This window comes from Bos mutus, chromosome 10 (genome assembly GCF_027580195.1).
Source record: "Bos mutus isolate GX-2022 chromosome 10, NWIPB_WYAK_1.1, whole genome shotgun sequence".
Lineage (NCBI taxonomy): Eukaryota > Metazoa > Chordata > Mammalia > Artiodactyla > Bovidae > Bos > Bos mutus.
Genome location: NC_091626.1, coordinates 12,349,153 through 12,361,860, shown reverse-complemented (window position 1 = coordinate 12,361,860; position 12,708 = coordinate 12,349,153). Strand labels below are relative to the sequence as shown.

General features: G+C 48.0%; 1 protein-coding gene and 1 non-coding gene across 2 annotated transcripts in view; one reads left to right on the top strand and one right to left on the bottom strand.

Annotated features, from left to right (window-relative positions):
- The window catches only part of MEGF11 (multiple EGF like domains 11), a 391,669-nt gene that overhangs the window by 333,847 nt on the left and 45,114 nt on the right, over window positions 1–12,708 (top strand).
- Window positions 8,618–8,724, bottom strand: LOC138989602 (U6 spliceosomal RNA). Its single transcript, XR_011465861.1, has one exon. It is a non-coding gene; the product is annotated as a U6 spliceosomal RNA (small nuclear RNA).

Below are 12,708 nucleotides of genomic sequence, written 5' to 3'. Positions count from 1 at the left end.
GGGGAACGGGTACTCCATCACCCAAATGAACAAACTCGTTTCCCCATTTTTCTCCCCTTTCTCTGTGCTGTCAGTAGGTCATATGCAAACCTCAGCCGCTCAGGCCGGTGAAGGCAGGAGGGGGATGAGAATTACGGAAATCCAGATCAGTGGAGCAGTGATTGAATTTTCCTCTGAGGTTTCCTATGTCCTTTAAAGACGTCACCATCGCCCCGTGCACACACAGCCCCCACCAGCTGGGTAAAGTGCGTGTCTGCCTCTTGTATGGCTCCTGAGCTGAAACTAGGAAGCAAAGGCAGCTACAGAGCCAGAAAAGAAGGTTGACTGAAAATTAGAGCCAGGTGACGTGTATAATGTATGTGCATTTCCTGTTGTAATTGTTTTGTTCTTCATCAAACGGAGGTCTGCAGACGATTAGCCCTATGCCTAGGAAACTAGCTTCTCATCCCCTGCCCCCCACCGTTGACTAGCTTCCTAATTATTACACTAAAAGGTTTTCCTGGATGCTGGGCTGGGGATGAAGAATTTACCCTCTAGCTGCCATGTGTCTGTGAGCAGAGGAGCACAGGGAAATAGCAGAATGATCCAAAAATATAAATATACACACACACACACATTGTCCAGTACTCAAACCCTAGCTCTGTAGTCATCTGCTGAGTGGCCTTGGCCCTGTTATTTATGCTTCTCAAGCCTTAGTTTTTTCATCTATAAAGCAAGGGAAATAATGGTATTATGTTCTAGAATTGTTTTTAGGATTGGATTAGATAAAATGGGCATGATGCTTAGGAAAAAGCCTGGCGGGTACTGAATGTTCAACAAGTAGTTGCTGAGGTTCCTTCTGTTTACTGGAGGCAAAGGGCATGGACTATGGGGTCAGACAGGTCTGGATTGGAATCTTAAGTCTGCTGCTCAGTAGCTGTGTGACCTTAGGCAACGTATTCAGCCTCTCTGAGCCCCAGCTTCCCGTCTCTTAAATGGGTTAAACACACCTGCCCTTCCTGTCCGTGTGAGCACAAAACAGGAATTAGCCTTCACAGTGGCAGAGTTGAAAGAATGATCAGTGCTTCCCTAGCGCACCCTCTTATTTTATAAACCGAGGTCCAGACAGGGCAAGTGACTTATCTTAGGTCACACAGCAAATCACTGGCGGACCTGGGATGTGACGCAAGTGACATATCTCCCAATCTGATGCTTTTTCCACCTTCGCCTCTGTCTCATGAGTTTGCTGTCCCCACAGCAGACACCTACTGATGTTTCCCAGGGCAGGGAGGGATGGGGGAATCTCCAGCATGTTAAATCATGTTGGCAATTAATCCACAGAGCAAAATAGAGAAAACTGGTTTTATGTCACAAAGGCTGAGTCCAACCTTCCCCCTCTGGGACTCTATGGTTTGTGGCCTTATTAGGGAAAGCTGCTGACTCTTCTGTTCTAAAAAAAATAAACAATCCCCATGTCATACTACCTTCTCCCTGCCGTGCTCCTCATGTCTCCATCACTGCCCTCAGGACCAGGGTCTGGACCTGAGACTTGGGTCTCAGGCCTAGTGTCTGCAACTCTCTCAGTGCAGCAGAAGCTATTGGGGCAGGTCTGCTGCTGCTGCTGCTAAGTCGCTTCAGTCGTGTCCAACTCTGTGCGACCCCAGAGACGGCAGCCCACCAGGCTCCCCTGTCCCTGGGACTCTCCAGGCAAGAACACTGGAGTGGGTTGCCATTTCCTTCTCCAATGCATGAAAGTGAAAGTGAAGTCGCTCAGTCGTGTCAAACCCTCAGCGACCCCATGGACTGCAGCCTTCCAGGCTCCTCCGTCCATGGGATTTTCCAGGCAAGAGTACCAGAGTGGGGTGCCGGTATCCCTAAACAGGCCTTAAACACTCCCAGTTTTCCTTTTGTCCAAGTCTCTGGAGAAGGGAATGGCTACCCACTTCTTGCCTGGAGAATTTCATGGACAGAGGACCCCGGCAGGCTACAGTCCATAGGATTGCAAAGAGTCAGACATGACTAAGCAAATAACACTTTCACTTCTGAAGTGATGGGGTTTCTTCCCCTGCCAGCTCCCACTCCTGGCCACCCGCAGACTCCGGAGGGTGGGTGTGGCTGGGCCATGAGTCAGAGGAGCTTCCCCGAAAGGTGTGGAGGAAGTGGATGGTGGGGTGGGGTGGTAGTGGCCCACATTTGGAGCACTGAGGCAGTGTGGCAGGCCCTAGGCCAGGCTCTCTTGTTTTCTCATACATCATTTTATTTAATATTTACAGCAACCCTAAAGGTAGGGGATGTTAGGATCCCCATTTTGCAGATGGAAAAACTGAGGCTCAGAGAGCTGAAGCAACTTTTCTAGTTGGTCAGTGGCCTCCAGGAGTTGAGTCTTTAGCTGTTTGAACTCAGAACCTGCATTTTGAACCGCAACCGAAAGTTATCTGGAGAGGAGAGGGCTATGGATCTGTGGTAAAGAGTTAGCTCTGATGCTCCCTCAGGCCTTTCCCAGGATGCAGGACAACCCCAGCCGCTTTGTTTCACAGTTGGAGCCTAGTGACTTCCTGCCCGTTGTCGTCAAGGGCAAATCGCTGACACGTTCATACCCCTCCCTTCCTGTGGGGCGGTACTTTACCCAGCTAGCTGTACGCCCTAAGCTTGTTAATCCTCACGGCTCTCCCGTGAGGAAAGCCAGGCCAGTATGGGGGGCTGTGTCTCACGGATGAGGAAACCCAAGTTCAGAGCAGTTATGAGACCTGACCTATGAGAACCTCAAGCTGGGCCTAGAACCCAGGCTTAGGGCTCTGAGGCCAAGCTCGCCTCAGGACAGCCGTGCGGGAAGCGGGAAGTCGGTGCTGAGCGGAGACCGGCTGGGACTGAGACCTGGTCCCCCTGGCTCCACCTCCCTGCTGTTTGACTCTTCCCAAGTCCCTTAACCTCTCTGTGTCTTAACTTCGTCTTCCACAAATTGGGGCACAAACTCTGCTCCTAGTATCCTTGGTCTGGGGTGAAGTTGAGATGAGACACATCGTCGAGAAGGCTGGAAGCAACGCCAGGGGTGTCACCCAGAGGCATGAGGGAGAGCAGTGGGCCCGGGGCCCACACCGACACCCTCACCAAGGCTTCGGGTCTGGAACAAAGGAGGAGCCACTCCCCTCCTGCTACGCGGCTCTGACGCTCCAAAGCCCCACCCAGCCTGGCCGCTCCCCAGCCATCTCCTCGCTAAGTCATTAGCACCAATAATCCATCTGCAGGAGTAATTACGGACCCCAGGAGGGGAAGGGATTCCTGCCAGAGATGTGATTATGTCTGGAAAATGAAAGATGTTGCTGAAAAAGGTCTTGAATAAATTACTTTAAGGTGGGGCTAACAGGAAGACTAACATTGGGAGTAAATGAAAACAAAACAAAACTCAAAAGTTCTCTCCAAAAACACTACTAAATAATTGTTCTCCCCTCTCCTAAAAGTTCTGAGTGTGATTTCCCTGAGACAAGCCCATGGAGTGAGGCCCAAGTGGCTCTGCCTTTGACAAAGATGGCCAGGGGAGCAGGGGTTAGGGAGTGCAAAGGAAAGAGTGGGAGCTGAGAAGGCTGGGCCCTGCCAGGTGAGCACTGGCAGGCAAGAGGGAGTCGCAGCAGTCCTGAGCAGGGCTGTGACAGCAAGGCACAGCACCTGAGCTTCACCCCCTGTGTGGGGAGATGGCAACATCACAGTCTAGGAACCCAGCACGCAGTAGGTGTCCGGTAGATGCTGGTTCCCATCACTCCCCATGGTCCTTCAGTGGAGGCTGCCGGCTGAGTAGGGAGAGCATGGGCTGTGAGTCAGGGAACCTGAGTCTGAATCTCAGCCTTGATGCTCGCCAACTGGGTCACCAGCTCGCCAGCAGGATCACCTCTTGAGCCTCCCTCTGCTCACCTCATGCATGGAGTACCTTCTAGGCTGGTATGAGGATGAAACAGGGCAGTCAATACCAAAGTGGCACAGAGCAGGTAAATCTTAAATTTCTTTTTTTTAATTAACTTATTTTTAGCTGTGCTGGGTCTTGGCTGCTACACGCAGATTTCCTCTACTTGTGGTGAGGGCTTCTCATTGTAGCGGCTTCTCTTGTTGTGGAGCAGTCTCTAGGCATGCAGGCTCAGTAGTTGTGGTACTTGAGCTTAGTGGCTCCTCGGCATGTGGGATCTTCCTGGACCAGGGATTGAACCCGTGTCCCCTGCACTGGCAGGCAGAGTCTCAACCACTGGACCACCAGGGAAGCCCAGTCTTAAGTTTCTTTCCTCCCATCTGCAGCGGGCTTAGGTTCATATTCAGCTGCAAGTAACAGTCAAAATGCCTCAAGCTTTTATAGCAGTTCCTCTGGGTCAGGCACTATCCTAAGAACACTATATGTGTTAATTTACTTAATCATCACCCCTACCCTCAGAAGAAAGTACTATTATAATCCCATTTTTGCAGATAGGGAAACTGAGACGCAGGCTGGTGAATGACTTGCAAAAAGTTTGTTCATTTTGCCCCCAGTAATGCTGAAAAGAAGAAGTTGCCCAAGGTCCTGTAAGTGTCAGAGCCAGGACCTGAATTTAGTAGTCAAGTTCCAGAGCCCACTGGCTTGATCAGCCTTCTGCCGCTGACCTGCATCTCCTGTGGGCAAACCCAGAGTCACCTTTGCTGCCCCTCACTGGGAGGAGACCTGAACCGCGGCCTCAGGGTGCTTCAGCCACGCGAGCCGAGTTAGGAAGTGGTGTCGCACTCTAGGGCAGGGCTTCCTGGTGGCTCCATGGTAAAGAATCCTCCTGCCAGTCCAGAAGACATGGATTTGATCCTGAAGACCCCACATGCCTCAAGGCAACTAAACCCACGAGCCATGACTATTGAGCCTGTGCTCTGGAGCCCATGCACAACTACTGAAGCCCAGGTGCCCTACCGCCTGTGCTCGGCAACAAGAAAAGTCACAATGAGGAGCCCGTGCCCGCGGCTAGAAAGTAGCGCCTGCTCACTGCAGCTAGAGAAAACATGTGTGCAGCAACAAAGACCCAGCATAGCCAAAAATAAGCAAATCGATAAACCTATTTTGAAAAAACCTCTATAAGGCAACCGGGCACCTGACAGTGAGCTGAGGGGAAGTGTTAATTTCCCAGGCAGTGGTATGGATGGAGCACCCAGTCATCACCATGACACTCATCTGTTTCAGTGCTTCCACTACAACACGCTCCCACATCCATCACCACAGGTGTTCCCACAGCCCTCTGAGATTAAATGCTACTGTTGCCGTTTTACACACAAGGACACAGTCATGGCAAGGTTACATAACTCTGAGCATCTCAGCTCTCAAACCCAAGACCCAGCCACTCCCCAGACAGATGCTGCCAGGATGAACCTCTCCTGGCCTGTCTCCCTCTGAGGCCTCACTGCCCTCTTTTCCTTTAACCCCAGACAGCCTCTGCCCAAAGCTGGAAGCCACCTTATCCCTGCCTGCAAAGAGGTCTAAACTGAGCTCCCGTCAAACCTGCCTCCCTGCAGCCTCAAGTTCTTACAGGAGGAGAACATCCCAGGCCCATATTATGTGTAGTGATGATGAATTCTATGAGAACTTGTCTGAGACACCTCTGGGGCCCAGAAAAATCTGGAGGAAAGCAGCGTTATAAAGACTTGAATAATTTATAGAGTTGGGGATGGAAAGGACAGACAGCTTCGACAGTGCGTGCGTGTGTGCTAAGTCGCTTCAGTCCTGTCCAACTCTTTGCGACACTGTGGACCATAGCCCGCCAGGCTCCTCTCGCCATGGGATTCTCCAGGCAAGAATACTGCAGTGGGGTTGCCGTGCCCTCCTCCAGGGGATCTTCCCAACCCAGCGAATGAGCAGTACAGGCACCCTTTCCCACCTCCATTTCTTTTTGTTCACCAGAAGCCTCTCAGGCTTCAGCTTTACTTTCTCTGCATTCATTCTGTAACTTAAAAAAAAATGCTTCCACAATCAATAAGCCATGGGATTTGCCTGAGTCTGGACTCTCAACCTCTCTTAAACAGAAGGGAGTAGACCAGACTCCTGCCTTCAGGGGAGGGGTATTCCAAAAATAGGTTGGGACACTCAGGCACTTGCCTGCTCTTGGGGACCTGCCTTTGTCTATTTTTTAAATTTTTAAAAAGCCTTTATTGAAGTATAGTTGAGTTATAATGTTGTGTTAATTTCTGCTGTATAGCAAAGTGACTCAGTTGTATACATATATAGGTGTATTTTTTTTCATATTATTTTCCATTATGGTTTATACAGGATATTGAATGTAGGTTCCTGTGCTAGAGAGTAGGACCTTGCTGTTTATCCATCCTACATATAATAGTTTGCTGTTCCCAAACTCCCAGTCCTTCCTTCCCTTACCCCTCCCCCTTGGCAAGCACCAAGAGGTTCTCTCTGTTGTCTCTCTCTGCCAGTGAGTCTGTTTCTGCTTCATAGAAATGTTCATTTGTGTCATATTTAGATTCCAAATATAAATGATATTATATGGTATTTGTCTTTCTCTTTCTGACTTGCTTCACTTAGTATGATGATGTCTAGGCCCATCCATGTTGCTGCAAATGGCATTATTTCATTCTTTTTAATAGCTGGGTTCCATTATATGTATACACAATCACATCTTATCCATTCATCTGTAGATGGACATTTATGTTATTTCCATGTCGTGGCTATTGTAAATAGTGCTGCTATGAACATAGGGGTGCATGTAACTTTTGAACTGTAGTTTTGTCTGGGTGTATGCCCAGGAGTAGAAATGTTGGCTCATATGGCAACTCTATTTTTAGTTTTCTGTGAAACCTCCATGCTATTTTCCATGGCAACTGCACCAACTTACATTCCCACCAACAGTATAAAGTGGTTCCCTTTCTCCATACTCTCTCCAGTATTTATTATTTGTAGACTTTTTAATGATGGCTATGCTGCAATTCATGGGGTTGCAAAGAATTGGACACAACTGAGCGACTGATCTGATCTGATTCTGACAAGTGTGAAGCAGTACCTCATTATACTTTTGATTCGCATGTCTGTAATAATTAGCAACGATGAACATCTTTTCGTGTGCCCATTGGCCATTTGTATGTCTTCTTTGGAAAAATGTCTATTAGCTCTTCTGCCCATTTTTCTATTGAGTTGGATTTTGTTGTTATTGTTATCAAATTATATGAGTTGTTTGTATATTTTGGAAATTAAACCCTTATTGGTCATATCATTGCAAATATTTTACCCCAGTTCATGACTTGTCTTTTCATTTTGTTTATGGTTTCCATTGCTGTGCAAAAGCTTATAAATTTGCTTAGGTCCCATTTGTTTGTTTTTGCTTTTATTTCTATTACCTTGAGAAACTGATCTAAGAAAACACTGGTATGACTTATGTCAGAGAATGTTTTGCCTGTGTTTTTAGGAGCTTTATGGTGCTTTTTCTTATTCAAGTCTTTAAGCCTTTTAGAGTTTACTTTTGTGTATGGTGTAAAGGTGTGTTCTAACTTCATTGATTTACATGTGGTGGTTCAACTTTTCCAACTGCACTTGAAGAGACTATCTCTCCCTTATTGTGTATTCTTGCCTCCTTTGTCAAAAATTAATTGTCCATAGGTGCGTGGTTTTATTTCTGTGCTCTCTATTCTGTTCCATTGTTCTATATGTCTGTTTTTGTGCCAAGACCACACTGTTTTGATTATTGTAGCTTTGTAGTATTGTCTGAAGTCTGGGAGAGTTATGCTTCTTGCTTTGTTCTTTTTCCTCAGGATTGCTTTGCAATTCTGCATCTTTTATGGTTCCATATAAATTTTAGGACTATTTGTTCTAGTTCTGTTTTTAAAAAAAAAAGTCACAGAAATTTGATGGGGATCGCATCAAATCTGCAGATTGCCTTGGGTAGTGTGGCCATTTAAACAATATTAATTCTTCCAGTCCAAGAGTGTGGGCTATCTTTCCATTTCTTTGAATCATCTTCAGTTTCTTTTATTAATGTTTTGTAGTTCTCAGCATACAAGTCTTTCACCTTGGTGAGGTTTATTTCTTGTCTTAGTTATCAAAGATTATAAGTGTATAATATGGAGAAGTATAGAACAAAATACAGTTATTAGAGGGCAGTTGCTCCACAGTATTGTGTTGGCCTCTGGCACCCATCAACACGAATCAAGCACAGATGTACATGTGTCCCCTCCCTCCTGAATCCCCGTCCCATCTCCCTGTCTGTCCCACCCCTCTAGGTTGTCACAGAACACTGGGTCAAGCTCCCCTGTTTTATACAGAAAATTCTCCCATGCTGTCTGTTTTATATATGGTAACGCATATGTCTCCATGCCATTCGCTCAAGTTGCCGCACTCTGTCCTTCCCCCACCGTGACCACAAGTCTGTTGTCAATATCAGCATCTCCATTGCTGCCCAGCAATTAACGCATGCATGCGGAATCTAGAAAGATGGTACTGATGACTCTGTTTGCAGGTTTATTTCTAAGTATTTTTGATGCAGTTTTAAGAGGGATTGTTTACATTTCCTTTCCGATACTTTATTGTGAGTGTGAAGAAATGCAATTGATTTCTACATGTTAATCTTGTATCCTGCTACCTTGCTGTGTTCATTTATTGGTCCCAGGTAGTTTTTGTGTGTTGTCTTTGGGTTTTCTATGTATAGAAAAATACGACCAGTTCCCAGATCTGTGTGTCATCTTTGTGTGGGGGCCATGCTAATCCTCTGTGTATCATTCCAATTCCAACACATGCGCTGCTGAAGCTAGCTCCTGCCTTTGTCTTGAGGGTAAAGTTTGAAGCCTTCCTAGCTGGGACAGTCTAACCTTCAGGCTCCTGTGCCGCTGCTACCCTTCAGGCTTGGAGCTCGGGGAAATCCAAATGGATTGCCTTACCCTAGAGCCCCGCCCACCCTCCCACGTACCGTGTCTCCTCTATGCCTCTTTTCAGCCTGGCCTTTCCCTGGAACGCCCTTGCTCTCTATCCTTCTGGCTGAATTCTGCCTGTGTCCAGCTCAGTTGCCATCCCCTCATAAAGCCTGCTTGCTTTCTTCCTGTGGGACACTACCTTCCCACAGGACACTGGCACACCCACTCTCGGGGCATACTGTGGATGAGTCTGTCCTCTCTACTAGACAGCTGCTGGGGCAGGTCTGCTGATTCCTTCCTTTCCCCATCCTGCCAGCCTCCTAACCCAGATTCACTCCCAGGCCTGCACAGAGAATGGTCAGTAAATCTCTTTGAATGATATCCCAGGTCCTTTAGAAGCACCCCATGAGTCATGAATGTGCCACATTCTGCTTGGACCCTAGTAAACACCTCCATCAGTCCCTGTAGGACCCTCTGTCCCCATAATCTGGTTCCCACTTGGGACATTATCACTGTCAATATAGTCAGCCTGTGGCTCTGTAGGCCACTGCCCCGGGCCCACACCTCCCAGCCACTACCTCAGAGGAGCTGGGTTCTGCAATACACATGCACACACACCCCATATACTCAAGCCTACAGTGTGAACCCAGCGTGTCCATGCTGTGCACACCATTCTCCAGGCCACTGTGATCAAATCCCCCTTGAGGCTTTACGACCAGGATCAGCCCAAATGTCCTGCATCAGGTGCTAAGCTTACCTCACAGCTGTCATGCCGCTGACACAGGACACACTCCACCGGAGTCACACACTGCATAGACCATGCAATTGTGGAGCGGGGAGCCTATAAGCTGCCATTCAAACCAAGACGCTGGTACAATAAGCCAAATATCCCATCCGTAACCTGCTCTTCCACACAGGCAAAACATCTGTACAATTGACATGCATAGGGCCCACGAGTATTATTTACACCACATATATCAGGAGTTTATGTGTTTGCATAAACTCACTGTTTGCACACACATATGCACCACTCTTATGGCAGAAAGTGAAGAGGAATTAAAGAGCCTTTTGATGAAGGTGAAAGAAGAGAGTGAAAAAGCAGGCTTAAAACTCAAAATTCAAGAAATGAAGATCATGGCATCCGGTCCCATTACTTCATGGCAAATAGATGGGGAAACAATGGAAACAGTGAGAGACTTTATTTTCTTGGGCAACAAAATCACTGTGGATGGTGACCGCAGCCTTGAAATTAAAAGACACCTGCTCCTTGGAAGAAAAGGAATGGCAAACCTAGGTAGCATATTAAAAAGCAGAGACATCACTTTGCCTACAAAGGTCCATCTAGTCAAGGCTATGGTTTTTCCAGTGGTCATGTATGGATGTGAGAGCTGGACAGTAAAAAAGGTGGAGCACTGAAGAACTGATGCCTTTGAACTGTGGTGTTGGAAAGACTCCTAAGAGTCCCTTGGATAGAAAGGAGATCAAACCAGTCATTCCTAAAGGAAATCAACCCTGAATATTCATTGGAAGGATTGATGAAGCTGAAGCTCCAGCACTTTGGCCACCTGATGCAAAGAGCTGACTCATTGGAAAGATCCTGATGCTGGAAAAGATTGAAGGCAGGAGGAGAAGGGGATGACAGAGGATGAGATGGCTGGTTGGCATCACTGACTCAATGGACATGAGTCTGAGCAAACTCTAGGAGGTGGTGAAGAACAGGGAAGCCTGGCGTGCTGCAGTCCATGGGGTCACAATGAGTCGGACACGACTGAGCAGCTGAACAACAACAGGGCACACGTACACGCAGGCTTACCGAGAACAGCCTACAGAACACCTGAGTGTTACAGGGAGGCAGCCTGCCACACCCCTCCCCTGCCACAGTCGCATCCTGTGTCTCTGCCCCCTCCACGTTGTGCTCACACACTCTACATGCTCATGAAGACCCCTCTCCCCACCAGCATGGGATTTCCCAGCAGTTTAGAGGCAATGGTTTTTGGCACTTTTTTAAAACCACTAAGGAAATCATGAAACCTAATGCAGAGCAACTGGGGCCATATGCTGTCAGTGTTTGTCCAGGAGGTCCCGAAGATTCTGGCCGACTTTGCGGGGACTTTGCCTGGCTCCGTCCACGGAGGAAGTCAGGCCCAGAAGGCCAGTAAGAGATGACCTGATCCTCTGTGGCCAGAATCACCCCCACCCCCAGGCCCTTAGGAAGTGCCAGAGTGCTTGACAAGGCTCAGTCCTCGGAGAGCAGGAACAGGAAAGGGAGGCTGTCGTAGGAAGCGCCTTTCTCTTAACTAAGAGCTGAGGCCTGTGTGTGATGTTGTGAGCATCCCCAGGCATCAGCAGCAGCAGCATCCCTGTAACCAGCTTTCTCTCTTTCAAACAGTGTATACTATGATGGGTCTTGGCACAGTCCCCAGTCTGACTCTCACTCCCACTACCTGTTATTCCACCTTAGCTTGGTTCCATCAAGCCTTGAAGGCTTCTGATTTATTTTTTTAATATTTATTTATTAGGCCGCACTGGTCTTAGTTGTGACATGTGAACAATTAGTTGCAGAGTGTGGGATCTAGTTCCCTGAACAGGGATTGATCCCCAGAGCCCCTGCTTTGGGATCGTGGACCACCAGGCAGTTCCAAGCGTTGAAAGCTTTTGGACTTCAGGAGCCTCCTAACATAAGATACAAATGCCCCCTTAGAGTTCCCACCGTAAGCCCCTAGTAGCCATTCTTGCCTCTGCCGTCAGCATACATTTAACAACAAATCTGTAGAGAAGCACCCAGGACAGGGCCTGGCATATGGTAGGCCCTCAGGACACTGGAGTCCCTGTCACACTGCTGCCCTGTTTGCAGGCAAGGTGGCCAGGTCTAGAGGAAAGAGACTGGGCTGTGGAGTCAGTTGGCTCCTTTCCCACAGCATGACTAAGAGCAAGTGACCTCTCTAGCCCAATTTTCCCTTTCTCTAGGATGGTTCTCTCTCTAGGAAGGTCATTCCTTCCCTATGAGCCTGTTAGTGCCTGGCACAGGCTGGCACCAAGGGGTTGGTTAAAAATCTGAGTCTCCCTCCTCCTGTCTCCGGCACTGGGGATCAGTCAGTCTGTCCTAAGCCGGTGGCTCAGTCCTGTCTGTAGATGTGAAGGGGCGTGGACAGGGGTAAGGACCAGAGGCCCTGCTCCCCCTTCTTCAGGTCTTCCCACTTTGCATATACCTTTGTGCAAGAGCTTTCCCAGGAATTTTAGATTTGAGAGCCCCGTGATAAGATACAAATACCTCTGAAGAGTGTTCAGTAAGCTCTTATCAGTCTGTGATGCCTTCTTGGAGCTCACGAGAGGGAACAGTTGGAGAAGAGGAAGGGGCTGTAGATAGGACAAAGGCATCAACAGAGAGAAGAGAAACTTGGTTTTGCCAGTTGAGTCTCCAGGAGGACCCCAGATTCTGCAGCCAGCAAGTGAACATAGCCTGAACTTGACTCTAAATATCCTCTTTTGGCCACACTCACTGTGTCTCAAGTCTTCCTGAAGTGTCTTGGTATCTGTTTGGTAACTGTTAGGAGGTGTCTGTGCTCCTCTAGGGAGACCTGAGGGGTCAGTTATGTAGCATATTTATGCAAATTAGAAAATGAAACACCCCTTTATCAAGACAGTCTATTGGCATCTGCCAAAAAACTGATGTAATAAATACACAAGCTGTAGTGACTGCCATTTGAGTGGCTCCTGAGGGTTGTGCAGTGCACAGCCTGAACAACTGTACAGAGCAGCCTCCGATCACTGGTAGCCTACTCATGTTGGACAGATGCAGGGTTTCCAGGCCTAACCTTCAGCCTCTCTCCAACTATCCCCTGGGGGGCCAGATAGAATAACTCAGCCATACAGGCCCTCTGCATCATC